Here is a 17565-nt window from a genome sequence, read left to right on the forward strand (position 1 = left end):
TTGCCTCTCAAGTGCTTTGATGTCCCCATCAGTTGAATGGGGTATCTACTGCATAAGGTTGGTGTGAGGCTTACCGAAAAGCTGTATTGTGTGGCCTCCATTCCTTTGCTTCCCAGGCCATTTAGTGGCTTTCACATGGCTCCAGAAGCACATTCAACATTCACTCTTTCATACATCAAAACCCTCCAGTGCCTGCTCTGTGCCTCGCCCTGCGCAGGGTGCTGGAGCCTCGGGAGATGTAAATCAGACACAGCTCCAGCCCTAAGGCTGGAGGGGAGGAGCAGCAGAGGGCATAAAGGTCACTCACGCACCTCTGCTCTTGACTTCATATTTTTGAAACTGATAACGACGCTCCTCCCCGCAGAAAAATGTTTAAGAAACATCTGCTCTTTATTTTCAAAAACTTAATTTTTCACCGCTTCCTGAAATCTGAATATTTCACAGCATCCAAAGCTCACCTCCTCGCATTGAGCCCCAGAAGTTGGGGAGGTAGAAGACCTACTGTGAGAGCTGTGTCCCGAGGGCTCCACTCTCCCTGTGGATTCCACTACCCTGGATAACCCACCTCGCCTCTATCCAGCTTCTCTCCCTACCCCGACCCCAGTACCTATCCCATGACTCCCCGTCTCCCACACAAGGCGGTCCCCGGGCTCAGGTCCCAGACAATCCAGTCCTCCTCACCTCTCCTTCCATCCGGGTCCCCACGCTACCCTTCCTCCAGCTCCTCTCTTTAAAGTCCCCCACCCCCCTGCGTTGTCCCCGCTCCAGCCGCACCTCTCCACTATCGGCTCCGCCCTCTCCGAGGTAGAGTCCACTTTCCGCAGAGCTCCGTTCTTTTCCCACTCTCTCTCCCATTGGCTGCTGCTGGGCCGAGGAAAGGATTCTTGGTCCGGGAGAGGGGGCGGGGTTTCGGGCTGACTCCGCCCAGTTCGGGCGGGGCGGCGCCGGCTTGCGCTCAGGCGCTGGGCGGCGCTGCCTCAGCTCTGCTCCGCTGGGGCCGCAGCTCCTGCGGGGGTGGGCGACCGCGTTGACAGCGGCGGGGGTGGCGGCGGCTGCGGCGCGAGGCTGAGCGAGCGGCGTGCGAGCCGGGGGAAGAGGAGGAAGTGGAGCTGCGGTGCGGAGCCCCAGAGTCGGCTGCCGCACGGAGGTCTCCCCCATTTTTCAGAGCGAGCCGAGTCTGGACCTAGGAAGACTTCCCCGCCCGGCGCTGGCGGCCGCTGCTCCTCGCAGGCGTCCTGACCTACCCCGCCTGCCCCGGCCCTGGATTCCGCGCTGGGACGCTCTCAGCCCTGCAGTCCGGCACGTCGTGGCCGCCCCCCCCCCCCGTAGCCCCCGACCCTGATCCAGTGCACCTGGGCGAGACGCTCCTGGCCCACCCTACGGGTCCATGGCTGCGGGCTTATTCACAGCCTTTCTATAGTGTGTGTCGGAGTCCCCAGCTCTCCGCCCGGGCTTAACGCAGGGTGTCCCCAAGCCCTCGACTGAGTGCAAAGGAGCCCGGACGCCCCCAGCCTCTGTCTCCCCTAGACCAGGACTTTTAGCTGCCTCCGACCCGGTGCTGCTTCGGACTTGGGACGTTGCGAGCTCCCGGGAAGCCCCGGCCGGGGTTCAGCGCCGCGTGAGGGGTCCCAGGCGGGCTGGACAGTCGGACTGAGCCGGACCGGGCTGGTGCTGAGAGTCGAAGCTACCACTTGCCATCCTAGGCGAAGGGCTTGGCGCTTGCCCCGAAGAGGACCCAGGGGCCCCTCTGCCCCGGCGGCCGGCGGGAGCCGAGAGCTGCAGGTGAGAGAGCCCCGGATGCCGGGGCTAGGACGGCTTCTGACCCCATCCGGGCAGCGCCGGGGCCAGCTGCGGGAGTATGCCGGGCACTAGCTGAGGCTGGAACTGGCTAGGAGGGGGCGCGGGAAAGGGAGTCGGGAAGGGAGAAAACGGGCACTTATCGAGCGCCCATTGTGTGCGGGTCCGCGCCCCACCCTTGCCCGAGTGGTCCCTTCATTAAGGCTCACTAATAACTCGGTGGGATAGAAGGTGTCCTGTACATTTATGGGCTCTTACAGATGGGGAAACTGAGGCTCAACGGGGTTGAGTGACCCTGCTCTTTCCACTCTGGGGATGAGACTGTGAGGAGGCTGTGAGTGGAGAGAGAAAGAAGCAGAAATTGAAGAGTAAAAGAAAGGAAGTGGATAGCCTCTAGATAGGAGGTGGGGGAAGGGGTAAAGATGGGGCCACTGGGGCATCCTAGAACTGATCCTGAGGCTGGAAGTAGGTGGCTTCTTCGGGTCTCCTCCCCCCCAACTCCATGGGTATGTCACATCCCAGGAAAGGTGACCCAGAGTTGAGGGCAGAGGTGGGAAGCTTCCTACTTCCACAGTTCCCTTCCTGTGGGCCCAGGACCGGTGAACAGCGGCCCCTGGCCCTTGCCTGCCATACTCTAGGGTCTCTAAGGCACTCTGGAGGTCCTGAGACAGTTTATCTGTTGGGGAACCTCATGTAGAGGTCCCCAAGTTGGACGAGATGGACGAGATGAGTCCCCTCAGGGCTCATCCAGCTCATGTTTTTCACGTTACTAAGGGTGGGGTGGGTATCCAGGGGTGCCAGTTGTCCAAGGTCCTAAAGCAGTGAGTGAGGGGTTGAGCCACAGGTACACTTGAAAAGACATCCTTCAAGGTATCCATTCCGCCTCTCCAGTTAGCAACTTCTGGGTGGGTGGCTGAGGTTTTCCCCAGCCCTGATGTGAGGTCAGGGTGACTACGTATGAGGCTGTTGTGAGAGTCTGTGTGGTTGGTGCTGGGGCCCAAGACATGCCAGCAACCCCATAGCCTTTGGCCCAGACTAAAGGTCTGACCTTAGCCTCTCCTGGCAGAGGAACCTGCAAGACGCTGCTGACCTAGGAGGGGAGGGCTTGCTTTAGGTATCAATGCTGGGGCTGCCAGGGCCAGGGGTGGGGGGGCACAGTCCCAGGTGTCTAGATTCCCAGGCAGGGGCTCCTTCTACTACCCCCCCGGGGCAGTGCAGGGAGAGGGGTGTTGTGAAAGAGGGCTTGGCCTGGACTCTGTAGGCTCTTGTTCTGGGTTGGAAGGGGGAGGAGACATGGCCCAGGTCTGAGCCCTGTGGCCTTGGCTGGGACTAGTTAACCCCTGCTGTGCCCAGCTTCCTGGAGTCTAGGGGAAACCACCTTGGAAAGCACCTGGGAGGTGGAGGAGGCTGGAGAGGTCACCCGAAGGCTGGAAACTCAGTCCTTGTGGGTGGAGGGGTCCAGAAACCTCAAGAGAAGGTGACTGAGGGGCTTGGGATTCCCCCTCCCCATGTAATCCATGGGGATTCAAATTCTCCTAATAATTCCTGCCTCTAAACAAAGCTCTTCTTTGATGAGATAATTTCACACCTGTGATCTCATTTCATGGTGTGATGGAAGGAACCTGGAGTGTGGCATAACATTACTGGGGAGCCACCTGGGACCTCTCAGATGCATTCATGGTTCCCAGCCTCACCTATAAAATGGGGTCAAGGCAGGCTGTGGGCTGTGTGTTATCTGTTCAGATAATGGGGCCGTATCCGGCACACTGTCAAGTGCTAAAGAGTTTTTGTGTTTGCCAAGACTGGGCTTGTTATTCATGACTACCTTGTGTGGGAGACTGAGGCTCAGAGAGGTGAAACCACTTACCCAGGGCCTTTGAGTTTGCTTCAGGAACTGAGCACCAACTGCATACCAGGTGCCCTGGAAGTTACCCAGATGGAAAAGGCAGTGTGGTGACTAGCTCACAATTAATTGGGTGGGCTAAGTGGCATGGGCAGATAGTAGTGAGACAGACCAGGTGGGCATAAATCCGCTCTACCTCCCACTGGCCATGTGACACTGGCCAAATCACTCATCAGAGCCCCAGCTTCTTTTCTATACATTAGAATTCCTCTTTTATGAGGTTGTTGTGAAGATTAAGTGGAATATAAATATACAGTGCTTGGCCAAATATCTATTTCTTTCCCTATAAGGAAAAGAAGCCTAAATTTTTACCAGAAAATATGGGAAAATTCTCAGACTTGCCTTAGGATGCAGGCTACTGCTGCCGGCGCACAGACCTAGGCTTGCTCAGATGGGACTCCTGTGTGTCAGGCTCCCCTGTGCCACTTTCCTGGTCTCATAGCCCTCTAGAATCTGCTCGGGGACCCTGGTAACGAATCTGGATTCTGACCTCCCACCGCAGGGCCAGGGTTGGGGGGAACTGGTGTTCATTCCCTCTGGCTCATTGTCTGAGCTCCCTTAGGCACAAAGGTGCAGTGAATAATTTATGGGTCCCCTCATTGCTGGGAGGCAGGCTCAAGGAAATTGCTCTGTGCCCAGCCGAGTTTCTGAACCCTCTTCCTTACCCTCCCACCCCTAGGAGGTGGGTAGTTCTAGTTAGTGCCATAAGAAGTCTTGGATATGGGGAGAGGGAGGCAGGATGGGAAGAAAGTGACCTATTATTAACCCTGGCTCCCTCCTGTTGGGGGGCCCGGTGGACCCACAGGAAACAGTGGAAACCAAGCTAGCTGAGTTAGGGTCTCTTGATTCCAAACAGGTGATGAGAAGTGTCAGGGCGAGGCCCTCGAGGACTGGAGTAAGCCTGGAAGGCTTCATCAAGGAGGAAGGTGTCTGGCTGGGGCTAGAGGCAACTTGCTGTAGACATCAGTTCAAGGTTGAATCCTGGCTGTGTCATGTACTCACTGTGAGATTATGAGCAAGATACCTGACCCTGCCAGGCCTCCGTTTGCTCCTCTGTAAAAGGCAAGGAGTTATGGGTGACTGTAAGGTCATATATGAAAAGCACGTGGCACGACAGGTACTTAGTGGAAAGGGTACTTCATCATGCATGTGAACCACGGGTGAGCTCACAGCAGGGGAGACGGAATGGGGTAGTGAGCAGAGAGGTGAGGAGGATGCTAGGGTTTATTGGGTTAGTGAGGTATAGAGAAGAGGGGTGAGTGACAGATGGTTAGAGGACCTTGAATGTCAGACAGAATTCACATTTCAGAAAGCATCGTGGAGTGCCCACTCCGAACCTTCTGAGGCTCCTTCTGGCCTGTAAGATGGAGACCAGGCCCCTTTTTGGGGTATTCAAAGCCTTGCCCACTGTAGCCACTGCATGGACCCCTGGCTCATTGCTCATCCCTGTATCCTAAACACACCACATGTGGACCTATCACTGCCCCTCTGCTTGTGGGGTTCCTCTTGTCAGAACCACTATCCCTGCCTCTTTTCTGTTCACCTCTCCACATGTCGAGGCCCAACTCCAGTCATAAATTACCCAAGAAACATTCCTGAATTACCCAACCCTCTGGTCATACTGCCTCGGACTCTTCAACACTTCACAGTAATAAATAACACCCGCCATTGCATCCTATTTTACAGATTGCAGAATGCATCCTCAGACTCATTAGTAATACTATGGTGATGATACTGACAGTAGCTAAAGCTTTGAGGACTTATCATGAGCCCGGCACTGTTAAGCGCTTTACAGACACTCATTCACAACTCTGGGAGGTAACTGTTGTCACCTCCCAGAAACGGGGGTTCAGAGAGGTGCATTGTCTTGCTCAAGGTCACACAGCTGGACAGTGCGGAATGAGGAGTCAAGCCTGAGGTCCTATCTGTGACTAAACAGACAACTTGATAGCTGTTAGAAGATATTCTGTCTCCTTAACTCTGCCCCAGCACCTTGAGAGCATACTTTGCATGTGAAAAGCCTGGAAATGAGCCTCCTTCTCCAAGGCTGAGAAAGGCAGTGCTGGGGTGAGCATGGGACCCAGGAAGGAGCACTTGGCCTGGCATCCAGGGCTGCGTGACTGGGGTGAATCAGTCCCCCTCTGTGGTTCTGTTTTCCCACAGGTGAGTGGGGTGGTGTCCGAGCTCTGGGAGCGCCAGCTTCTGCAGTGTCCTTTGTGACCCTGGAAGGTAGAGGAGGAGACCACAGCCTCAGGGCCAGAGGATGTGGTGTGCTGGGTGGCTGTGATTCTTGGCCCAGTTGCTGTCTGGGCCAGCAGGCCCTGTAGTTAGCTGCTACTTTCCCGAAGAAGGGTGGTGCCCTGGATTGCTCGCAGCATGGTCATTAGCTGGGCAGAGAAGACTCTGTGATTGGGAGCCTGCTGGGCCAGGCCAGGCCAGCAGTGCTGGAGGCAGGCTGGCCTGGCCACAGTGGGGTCATTGGCAGGGCAGCTGGCAGGGCAGCCGCTGCTCCTCCCTCTGCAGCCTCCAGGGCGGTGGCAAGTACCCACTGGGCACCAGAGCTTTGTAGGCCAAGGTGTGCCTGTCCTCCTGTTGGGGTGGCTGTGGGAGTGGAGCAGCGAGGAATCTAGCCCAGCTCGAAGATGCCTCCTCCAAGAAGCTTCCAGGGTCCCCGCCAAGCAGGCAGAATCCTCCCTCCTCCTCTGCAGGTCCGTAGCCCTCACTTACTGACTGCGGCCTGTCGGTTGGGGCTGTGTAGGTCTGCTTTCCTCTGTGCTCATAAAATGGCGCTGCTAGTAGGTATTGTGCGGGTTAAATGGGACGATGGGAGGGAGGTGCTCCGTCAGCCTGAGTCCACTTGCCCATCCTCTTGGTAGCCTTGTGAACGAGGGACTCAGTGGGAAGCTAATTGGAGAGTCCAGCTATGGTGCCAGAAGGGAGGGTGTGCCAGGTGACAGGGAGGGCTTCCCAGAGGAGGACGCTTTGCTATCTAGGGAGGACTCTGTGTCAGATGGGATTTACAGAGCTGTGATTTCTACCACCTTCCCAGTGAGCAGGCAGTTGAGAGACGTGGAAGACTTTGAGCTAAGTTGAGGGCAGAGAGCAGGATGTCCAGGGACCAGGTTATTCTCAGGCCTTAGCAGCAGGAATGACCCAGTTGGGAGGAGCCGTCTGGGTCCAGCTAGCAGGTGCTGGGCAGAGTGGGCAGAGGGAGTCCTTCCTTAAAGGGAATTTCTGTTCATTTGGGCATTTCTGTTCCTCTCTCTCTCTCTCTCTCTCTCTCTCTCTCTCTCTCTCTCTCTCACACACACACACACACACACACACACACAATATGACATGATTAGAAATTTTGGTCTGTGGTGCAACCAGACATTAAATAAACACACAGATATAAAACTTCCAAATTGTGAAGAGTGAGCTCCTGAGGTGGGGACCGGTCGTATCATTGTCTGTGGATGGTGGTGTAGGGTAATGCTCAAATCACAGCCCGAATGCACACACTAACTGTATGACTTGGACAAATGATTTAACCTCTCTGGGCCTCAGCTTCCCTGTCTGTAAAATGGGACAATTATAGCACCTACTTCATAAGGTTGTGGTGAGGATTAAGTGAATCATACTCGTACATGTAAAGCATTCAGGAAAATACCTGGCACTTAATAAACACTCAATGCACATTAGCTGTTGTTGTCTATACCTCCAGTACCTAGCAGAGCACCTCAAAGAGAAGAGGTACTCGGGAAGGGCATATGGAATGAATCCCAGGGAAAGGGCAGCTGCTCTGTGCAATGAAAGAATGAATGGCCCAGTGAGGAGGGGAAGACACAGGAACAGTGACAACAGAATGTGGCAGGGAAGGCCAGGGACTGGGGTGTCCAGTACTGGGTGGGGAGGGAGTCAGGAAAGGCTTTCTGGAGATGAATTTGAAAGTATCCTTTAACATACGCATGTGCATACGTGAACACGCACGCACCTTGCACCTCGGCACTGCTGTGCGGTCCATGCTAGGAATGAGCTCGGAGGGGAGGGAGTGGTTCCTGTCTCAGGATAGCTGGCCAGGGAAGAGCTTGGGCAGACCCCAGGTCTGCTGGACTCCACAGGCCTCCCTCTTCCCACCGCCTCACGCTGTCTCGCCATCTGTGACATTCTCCTTTGAGGGCACAAGGAAGGCAAGACGGCAGGTGGAGAGGAAGTGTGGGCTGCGGTCTGATCGTCCCAGCTCTTCCCAGGCCTGGGACCAAATCTCCTCCAGGAAACAATAAACAGGCCTTGCTAAGAGTTCTTTTATATTCTTGCTCCCGAGGCACACCCGCCAGCAGAGGTGGTCTTCCAGCATGAATCCTGCAGCTGTTTAGCTTTGAATGAGAGGACTCTATTATTAAAAAAACCTCGTCATGATGAATTCCTCTCACCCTCCCACCAAAGAGGCTCAAAAGAAAGTTCTTTTTCCACTGACAAGGGAGCCAGGACCCCCCAAGTACCTTAAAGGGGGTCACCCCAGAGGCGTCCTAAAGTCAGTATCCCCTTCTGCTGCTTGCACTTGTGGCTGGCTGTGGGGACTTGAGGACACAACCTTGTCCAGTATATTTTGCCTGGTTTTTGCCCCTCTTGTCAAATGGGGCCAGAATAGTAAAGCTCTTTTCTCCCTCAGGACGTGTGCTTGGGGCGCTTGTGAGGTGGGAGAGGCTTCGGTGGGCAGCTGGTCCTGTGGCTGTCAAACTTTGCTGCGCACATTAGAATCATTTAGGAAACTTGTAAAAGTCCTGCCTGGGCCCCACCCCACCCTCCCAGCAAGACCCAGGCATCGCTACTGTGTCAAGCAGCCCAGGTGACGTCAGCGGGCAGCCAAGACTGAGAATCCCTGGCCGCCTTTTGCCGCAGGCCTCCTACAGCTTCCGCAGGATGCTACCTGCACGTCTCCACGCCCAGGAGCTCCCAACTCCCTCCTCTGTGGCACTGCTCTCCCTGGGACCTCCCTGCCTGGAGAAGCAGGGATGGGGAAAGACTTTACAAGACATTACACCTAGGTTCCAGCAATTCTCTGCGGGGGTGTCTTCTCTGACCCTCGGTGTCCTCATCTGAAAATAGAAGTCACAACAATCTCTCTCTGAAAGGGCCACAGAGACCAAATGAGGCCATGCACAGAAAGCAGCAGCGCGGTGCCTGACACGTCAGCAGTGAGCGGTAGCCGGTCACAGACACAGGCAGAGCCAGGCTGGACTCAGGCCCTGGCCTCCCCCCACAGTGCCATTTCTCCTGACAGAGCCACCTGAGGCTGGGTCTCGGAGATGGCTGGTGGAGGGAGGGGTCAACACCCAGTCTTGGGGCCCTTCCCTGTCCCCCTTGTCTCTTAAGAGATAAGACAAAGCAGCAAGCATTTTGTTTTGCTTGGTTTTGTTTTAATGGCCCAAGTGTCAGCCTCTCCCTAACAATGAAGCCTTGTCTGAAACGGCTTGTTTTTCTAACCGGACACCCAACTGCACCGCCCGCTTGGGGCCCCGTCCCACCTGGGAGAGCTGAAGAATGTCAGATGGCTCTTTTTTTTTTTCCTTTCCATCCAGGGGAGGGGACTGGGGAGACACTAGAGGCCTCTGTCTGGCCCTCACCAATAATTGACCCTGCTTGTGTTAGCGGCCTCTGTTGGAAGCTAGTTCACTAAAATTATTTCAAGGTAGTTACCAGGATAGGTTTGGGAGGCATCAAAACTTGTGTTTGAGTCATTTAACACTTACTGGCAATATGACCCTAGGCGAGTCATTTCAGCTTTTTTAGCACCAGTTTTCTCTTCTGTAAAATGCATAAATAGGATGTACTTCCTTGGGTTGTTCTGAGAAGTGAATGAAACGCTTGGTGTATAAAGCTCAGCGCCTACCCTACAGTGAGCGCTCAGAAACTAAGCTCATCCTCCTTAGGAGCTGAACTCTGCTCTGCCCCTCCCTTGGCTGGCAGGGTTCTGCTCCCTGCGCCCAACCTGCTCCCTGTGCTGGGCCAGGCCCAGGCTGAGAGCGTGGAGGCCTGGGCATCCTGCAAACCTCTCTTCTGTAATCGCTTGTTCCCTGCGTATGTAGAGGAGGCTCTGAGGGCTGTTGATACAGTGCTTGGTCTGCTCTGGCCCAGCCAGAGAGCACATACCGCCCGGGGTGGACTGCTGAGGCGATAGAGGTATAGCAGGGAAACAAAGGCGAGCACAGCACCAGGGCTAGCAGCCCCTGCGAGCAGTTCCGGCCCAAGAGGAAGCTGCACAGAGAGGAAGTAAGTGGTCAGCTCTCTGGACAGGGGTTGTGGCCTGCAGTAGAAGGAACCTGTCCACCTCGGGGACCTAGGGGGCAATAAAACCTCAACTAGCTCTCTTCCTCCCTCCAGTCCCCCTTTGGGGCTTCCTATTGGGTGAATCTACACAGAAACCAGAAGCATGGGGCCCAGTGCCGTCCATTAGCTTCAACCTCTGGGGCACCAGGCAGGACGGAGAAGTGGACCTGGAAAGGCAAACAGAAGGCACTCCTGCCGTCTGTTGTTACTTGGGTATACCCCCTATGAAGGGGGTCTCCACTCCTACCCCAAAGACAAGCCGAAAGTTTCTAACCACCCCTGTCCTCAGAGAGGAGTTCTGGGGTATGCATCTTTCCATCTCTGCCTCTTCAGAGATGTCTTAGCACTCCTTCCGGACGGGTGCCCAGGCCTCTGTCCACCATGCCCACCACTGTCCAGCTCCCCCACCGCTGGTCCTGAGGCCCTGGCTGTGAGTTTTCTCCCGCCTGATCAGCTGAACAACCCGTGTCTCTGTCCGTCTTAGGCAGAGTGAGCAGAGCTTAGAACACAGGCTCTGAAACCAGGCTTTCTCCTGAAATCCTAACGCCACCGTAATGTGGCTGGGGAACTACACAGTGTGCCCCTTACTCTCTCTGTGCCTGGTGTCCTCATCTTTGAAGTGGAGATAACAGAGTTCCTCAGAGGGTTGTTGTGAAGAGTAAATGAGTGAATCAATGTACAGTGTTTAGGACGGTGCCTGGCCAGCAGGAAGTGCTCAGGAAGTGATAGCCTTCACCGTCACCACCAGTGAGACCGCGGGAGCCCAGAGGGCACCGTGTGGCCAGATCATTAGTTTGAGGAAGGGGACTGTTACTGCCCTCAGTCTAGATTCTGCTCCAGTGAGGAGGCTCTGACATGCTCCCAGTCTTGCCACATGGTGGACACTCACCTGTCAGCTCTTCCACCCCCCCCCACCCCCCCCCGCTCCCCGACCCCCAGTCCTGTCTTGCAAACCGTCTCTTGTGGGAAGCGGCCTCTCACTTTATCATAGCAAGCTGCAGTTTCCCCGTCTGTGAAAGAAAACAGTTGGACCAGACATCCCCAAAGTTCTGCGCCTGGTGCTGGGAGGAAAAGGACTCAGGTTGTCCTTACCCTGCAGGAAGGAGACCTGGAGACTGGGGTGGTGGGAGTGGTCAGGGCACAGTCCAGTTTTCTTCCCCACGGGCCAGCCTGGGCAGCCATGAGGAGGAGCTCCGAGGAGAAGGAGAAAAATCAGGGAGAACGGGGCATTTGAAATGAGTCTTGAAGGTAGGCCAGGACCTCACTGGTCTAAATTGGACGGGAACAGCATAGTAGGAAGGGGGCAGAGTAAGCATGAGGCAAGGTGGTGTGGCCCTAAGGCTGCCTCAGGGAATGGGGCGTGCTGCCCTCAGGGCACACAGCAAGCCCTCAAAGGTTTAGTTTCTAGAATCGGGCAGGCTTGGGTTTGAATCCTGGCTCTTTCTTACTGGTTCTTTGGGCAAGTGGCTTGGCTTCTCTGACGTTTCATTTCACCACCTGTAGAAGGGGGGCCAGCCTCACAGGGCTGGGGCAGTGCCACGCAAGGTACTGAATGTGGCTGGAGGACTCAGGCTGCCTGCCTCTCCAATGTGGGGTTGCAGAGACCCAAGGGACCTGCCTTGGTCCATGCCTCCTCCCCCAAATCAGGCTGCAGGTGGCTTCTCAGGTGGCCTTGCCAGGGACAGCCTTATCTCTGGAGTGGGGTAAACGTCATGGGTAGGCTGGTATCAGGTGAGCTCAGGTGCACCAGCTATGTGCTGGCCCTGATGGAGCCACCTGACACGCTCTCCTCAGAGCTGGGTGGCCATCGGCAGCTTGGAGGGTCATTCTTGGGCCCACATCAGCCTCTGACCCCCAGAATGGGCCATGCTGCCCTGAGCTCAGGCGGCCCGCAGGAGCCTTTGAAGACAAGGTAAGGGGAATGTGAGGCCATGCAGGGGTTCCTGGGCAGCCCATGATAGGGGCCTGCGCCTGGGCTTTGGGGAGATGGCTTGGAGCACATCGCACGGAAAGCCTCTGTGAAGCCCCCAGGGTATGATGTCTTGGGGGGTTAGGCCTAGAATGCAGAGACCTTTCTTTGGAGCTGGCCACTGCTGAGCACTCCCTCTCCTCCATGACAGGAATGTTCTGGCTTCTCCAGCAGCTCACCCAGCTGTCTGAGGAGGAGCCGTGAATGTGGGTGGCTGTGCCTTGATCCTCAGAGACCTTGTTGGGAAGGGAGGTTTGTGGGTTTCTCAGTCAGTCCTGGCTTTGAATTCCAGCTCTGCCTCTTTTGAACAGAGCTTTGAAGACATTGGGCAAGTCACTTAACCTCTCTGAGCCTCAATTGTTCACCTGTAAAATGAGAGCGTAACACTTACCTTCTAGGTCTGTTTTGACGCTAAACTGATATAATGGATGAGATAGCATCTTGTATTTTGAGGAGACTCCATAACCACCATCATCCTGCTCCCTTTCTCTGTGTACTATTTTAATAGGTAGGAAGTTCTTCTTTATGTCTAACTTAAATCCATGATGCTGCTTCTGGAACCTCCTTCTCTTCTTGACCGAGCCCATCGTCTATGCAGATGTACCCCATCAGTCAGTACCTGAAGTGAGTGAGGCAGGAAATGGAGCAACTGGATGTTGGTTTTCACCGTGTGGCTTGGGGCCCAGCTGTCGATGGCCAGAATCTGCTGATCGGCGTGGAGTGGGGCTGGTGCATCATCTTGACTGTTTACACTGCTCTTCCTCTCTGTGCTCCAAAGGGATGACTCTGGGGCAATGGAGAGAGCCCTGGGTTGGACCTAGGCCTGGGTCCCAGCATCCACTTGACCCTGTCTTGCTGTGTGGCCTGAAGCTAGTTGGCAACCTCTCTGAGCCACAGTAGGCCTGTGAGGATGCCTGTGCCCCAGGGCCCGGTCTCTCCAGTGAAGATGTATACATTTCAGCTGGAACACCCTTTTTCTTCTTTTCTATTCTTTTCTTTTTTTTTTTTTTTAACTTTTATTTATTTTAAGTGTGTTTTTCCAGGACCCATCAGCTCCAAGTCAAACAGTTGTTTCAATCTAGTTGTGGAGGGCGCAGCTCGCCCTGGCGGCAGGGATAGAACTAACAACCCTGGTGTTACGAGCATCGTGCTCTAACCAGCTGAGCTAACCGGCTGCCCCTGGAAGACCCTTTTGTACCTCTCCCCCACCTGGGCCCCAGAGCCTGGGAAGCAGGCAGGCTAGTGTCCTGCTGCTGGCCGGTGGTGGTAGGAGCTGGGTCTACCTCTCAGACCAGGGCTCCCATGGGCAGCTGGTGAGTTGGGATCCCTGGGGGGTGGGGCAGCACCTTCCTCCTCAGACCAGGGATTTTGAGAGTTTGAATCTCCTCCTCCACACCCAGCTAACATCATCCAACTCAAGGGCAGCTGAGTCCCTTGTTGGAGTAGCTCCTTTCCCACATGAAATGTGCTTTAATCCCTCATGTTGTGCGTGGGAAACCCGGGGCTCGGACAGATGAGACGACTGGCCTGAGGTCCCACAGCCTGTCAGTGGGGGTGCTGGAGAGCCCCCATGGGCCGTGCCGTCTGGGGGCGGAGCACAGGGGAGCCAGGTGGTTACGAGCCAGGCAGTTTTCTGGTCTGAGGGGGAGACCTGTATGCTGGGGACGTTAGCTGGAGCTCTGAGACAGCCGGCTCCTTTCCCTGGAGACAAGTTGGTTTAAGGAATGCAGGAGGTGGAGGGATCAGGAATCCAGGAGTTCTGGGTTGCAACCAGTTCTGAATGCCCCTGTGAACCTCCGTGTTTGGTTTCGTGGGGGAATCAAGACTTCTTTCTTGTTGGCTTTGGACACATAATAGTTTACCTTTTATAAAGCGTTTTGATATCCATGATGTCACTGAATCTTCATGGCAATCTGAGAGGTGGCACGGGACTTGTTTGGGAGGGCAAGGATAGTGTGAGCTCTGGAATCAGACAAACCTGGTGTTAAATTCAGCTCCCACCAACTCTCTGGCCTCAGGCAAGTGAGTAACCAGCTGAGCCACAGTTTGCTCATCGGAAAGGGTCCGTCATTCCCCACAACAGATAGTTAGCAACAGCTGTCTTGCTGGCTGTGCCCATTAGGTGAGATAAGGCCTTAACCTCTGGTCCAGTACCTGGTGCCATGCAGTAGTTGTCATGATTTTTATTATCAGCCCACTTTCCAGATGGGAAGGCGGAGGCTCAGAGAAGGAAGTGATTTACCCGAGGTCAGGTAGTGATTTAGCTTGGTCCTCCAGACTTCCTGTCTCTGGCTTTTCTCTCCAACACCTCCCTTTCTGTCCTTGAGTGACCAAGCGACCCGGCACCTCGTGTATCTAGTCTTCACAGAGTGATGCTGTCTGAAGAGGCCTTGTGCCCTCATGCCCATGCCTAACAGCACTTGCCTGGCACACAATAGGCACCTTAAAAATGTCTATGTAAGTAGTATTATTTTTCCAGGCAGCTAAGGCTTGTGCCCCTAAACCTTCCTTCTGCTCACTATCCCCTTTAAAAACAACCCTTTAATCATTTTGGTTGGAAACCTTCATGAAAAGGATTGATCACTTCCTTTCCCTGCACAACGCTGCCCCAGTCAGCCTCTCAGGGATGGGCCTTGGGAACACTGACGGCTTTGCTGGCAGTGCCGGGACCTGTGGGCCCTCACACCCACTGACTCCGGCGGCTGCGGCTGTTCAGCAAGAGTTTCTGCCTTTGCCAGTTTCTGGCTCTTCTCACCCTGATCCTTCTTTCTGCTGCCCACAGACCACCCTCCAGCAGCCCGGAACCAGTTTCTTCTCCCCTCTTGCATGCGTGTGTGGTTGTGTGCATATGTGTGTGTCCTTCCTAATCTGCTGCTTCCACCAGTTGGGGACTGAGAATGGGATAATTGGGCTTGCGAATTGGGTCATTCATTCATGCCTGTTCAGCCAGCCATTGTTGGTCCTGGGTCTTGCTAGGGATTAATCTCCCCCACCGTCCATCCATCCATCCTGATTGGGGACCTCTGCCGTGGCTTGTGATCAATGAAGACATGACGACACACCCTCCCGGCAGTGCAGGCAGGGAAATAATGATGTACATAGCAAGTGCCAGTCCAGGGTTTTACCGCGTGTCATCTGCCTCTGCTTCCATCACCACAACGAATCTTCACAACAGCCCTTGAGAATAGTATTATCGCTGTTTCACAGACGATAAAAGCATAACTCAGCAGGATCAGGTCCCCTATCCAGATGCCAGCAGTGAGCCCAGTATTTGTAATTGGAACTGAGGTCTCCAGCCTGGCCTGTTATCTGTTCCCTCTTCTCTGCTCCATTTGTGAGCTGTATGATGCCCCATTCATTTTCTGCTTCTGTCACAAAGGATCGTTATTGGTGGCTTAGGTCAGACCTCTGCCTCTGTAAAATGGTCAGTGCAAGGAAGTGTGGCCTTGGCTGGGTGCCAGCCACCAACGCCCTAGACTGCACAGACCTTGTCCTGCAGTGGACCTGGGCACGCCATCTAGTCCCCACTTCCCAGACTGTGTTCGGAGGAGCCCTAGTTCCCTGGAATGGTAATGAGTCCAAGGACACATGGCCATACAGAGTCCAGAAATGCTAGGTTACGTAAGTCACAGCAGGACTTCCCAAGGCCTTTAATGTGTCGACATGAATTAGGGATCCCTGACAGGTGGCACAGTGAGCAGCCAGCCTTCCCCAAGCTTGCTTGAACATGCAACGCCTTTGTCACATGCATGGTCTGGGGCTAATAGTCTAGAGAAAACACTGCAGGAAGAACTGACTGGGAAACCCACTTTGCACACAGAAGCCTCCAGCTAAAGCTTGTTTCTTGACCAGGGCTGTTTGCATTTTGAGAAGATCAGAGGGAGCAGAATTTAGCCCCAGGGAAGAATTGATAATAACGGTGGAGTTTCAGGCAGCAGGGAGAAGGGGAAGGTGAGGAGATATTTTTATTCTTTCATCCACCAAAGGAATCTCAGACATCTACTGTGTGCCAGGCACAGAGCCAGCATTTGGAAATGCCAAGAGGCATCTGACTAAGAACCTTCCATTTCATTTCTCCGTGCCCACTAAGGGTTTTTAAAGAAAGACAAATACAAGCCTTAAAAGGAAGAAATTAGTTTTTAAATTGTTCTGGGTCTGTGTGGTGGTGGGTGTGCGACACATTTACTCAGTTCAGCAGAGCTGTAGTCCCGGGTGCTAAGGAGTGTGTGTGAGACAGTTCCAGGAGCAACGACCCTGGCAGACTGCATGGGTGTCATAAGGGAGGTTAAGCTGTGGGGAGGCTCTGCAGGGCGCGGGAGGGAGGGAGACCTTCCCTGGGATCACCCAGAGCTGAGGGGTGGGGAGAGTAGCAGAGGGGGGAAGCGGATTGAGGCCCTGCAAAGAGGGCAGAGGTTACCGGTGGGGTATTGGGGGTGGGCAGGCTCGGGTCAGCTGAGAAAGGCATTCTTGGAAGAGCAACAGCACAACAAAAGTCTAGTGGTAACAACAGGTGGGTTACATCTTCAGGACTCTGTAAGGAGCCTGGGGTGATAGGGACAGAGGGAGGAAAATGGGGGGGCAGTCTTTTGAGATGGGCTGGAGAGGTTGGCTGGGGCACCTCCTAAGGGTCCAAACACCACCTGACTGGGAGTGCCTTGAAGACTAGACCGGTGGCCACAGTCCCTGGCTGGCACCTGGTAGGTGTGTGGACTGAGGGGACTCTTCCACTAGACGACGTTGGACACGTCTTTCCCGCCTCTGAAGCTTGGGTTCCTCGTGCTCGTGCTCGGACAAGGTCACCTAGCACATCCCTTCCAGCTCTGAAGGGCTCTCAGGAATTCTGGCGTGAGTGTTGGGGAAGACCAGACCGTTTCGCACCCAGCCTCCAGGTCTACTGGGGTGCCCTAGTGGACCCTGGGTAGGGGGCAGCCTGTTTGCTGGGGCAGCGGTCAGGCCGGCTCTGCTAGCGGAATTCACTCCTCTTTCTCTCGTCCTTCAGCGGTTGGCCCACTGAGCTCAGGATGAAATGCCCTGGTGTCCTCTCTGTCCTCACTGATGGCTCTGCCAGGGCCCCAGACTGTGATTTGGGGGAGAGGGGAGTGGAGCCAGGCTGGGGTTGAGGGTTGTGTGCATGCAGCAGCTTGGTGCAGGGTGAGAAGTTCTGCTTCTTCCTTCTCTGTGAAAATGGGTAAGTTACTTAACCTCTCTGAGCCTCAGTTTCCCCATCGGTAAAATGAACACAATGGTAACTCCCACCCTAGGCTTTTGTGAAGATGCAATGAGATCCAGTTTATGAAAGCATATGGTAAATTGACATAGCCCCACGCATGTAAACCGTTTTTGTTGGTAATAATACCGGTCCAAGTTTCATAACCCCTCAGGCCTCTGGCCGACTCACCCCTTTCCCGGAAGGGGTGGCTGCTCACTAGTCGCTGTGTGGCTTCTCCTACTGGGTACATTTTATCCAGGCCAGAGGGAGAGGAGCCCATGAATTATGTACAAGTTGCACAGGCAGTTCAGGCTGTGTGTTTGCACTCTTGTGTCTGTGTGCATTTAAGTAGGAGGGAAATCAGCTGGCTGGGGC

At 54.7% G+C, this 17565-nt stretch overlaps 1 protein-coding gene across 9 annotated transcripts in view; it reads left to right on the forward strand.

The window, feature by feature from the left end:
• The first annotated feature begins 954 nt into the window (after positions 1-954).
• GDPD5 (glycerophosphodiester phosphodiesterase domain containing 5) overlaps positions 955-17565 on the forward strand; it is an 87155-nt gene continuing 70544 nt past the window's right edge. For 2 of the 9 annotated variants that reach the window (XM_019726456.3, XM_019726460.3), the window contains exon 1: positions 955-1782. The gene's annotated coding sequence lies outside the window, so the exon portion shown is untranslated. Of the gene's footprint in view, positions 1783-11806; positions 11925-17565 lie in introns of those variants that run through there. The other 7 variants (XM_088791560.1, XM_088791561.1, XM_088791559.1 and 4 more) reach the window with 7 other exon arrangements.

The sequence above is a fragment of the Rhinolophus sinicus genome, chromosome 14 (assembly GCF_057876585.1).
Source record: "Rhinolophus sinicus isolate RSI-liver-muscle chromosome 14, RSI-T2T, whole genome shotgun sequence".
NCBI lineage: Eukaryota > Metazoa > Chordata > Mammalia > Chiroptera > Rhinolophidae > Rhinolophus > Rhinolophus sinicus.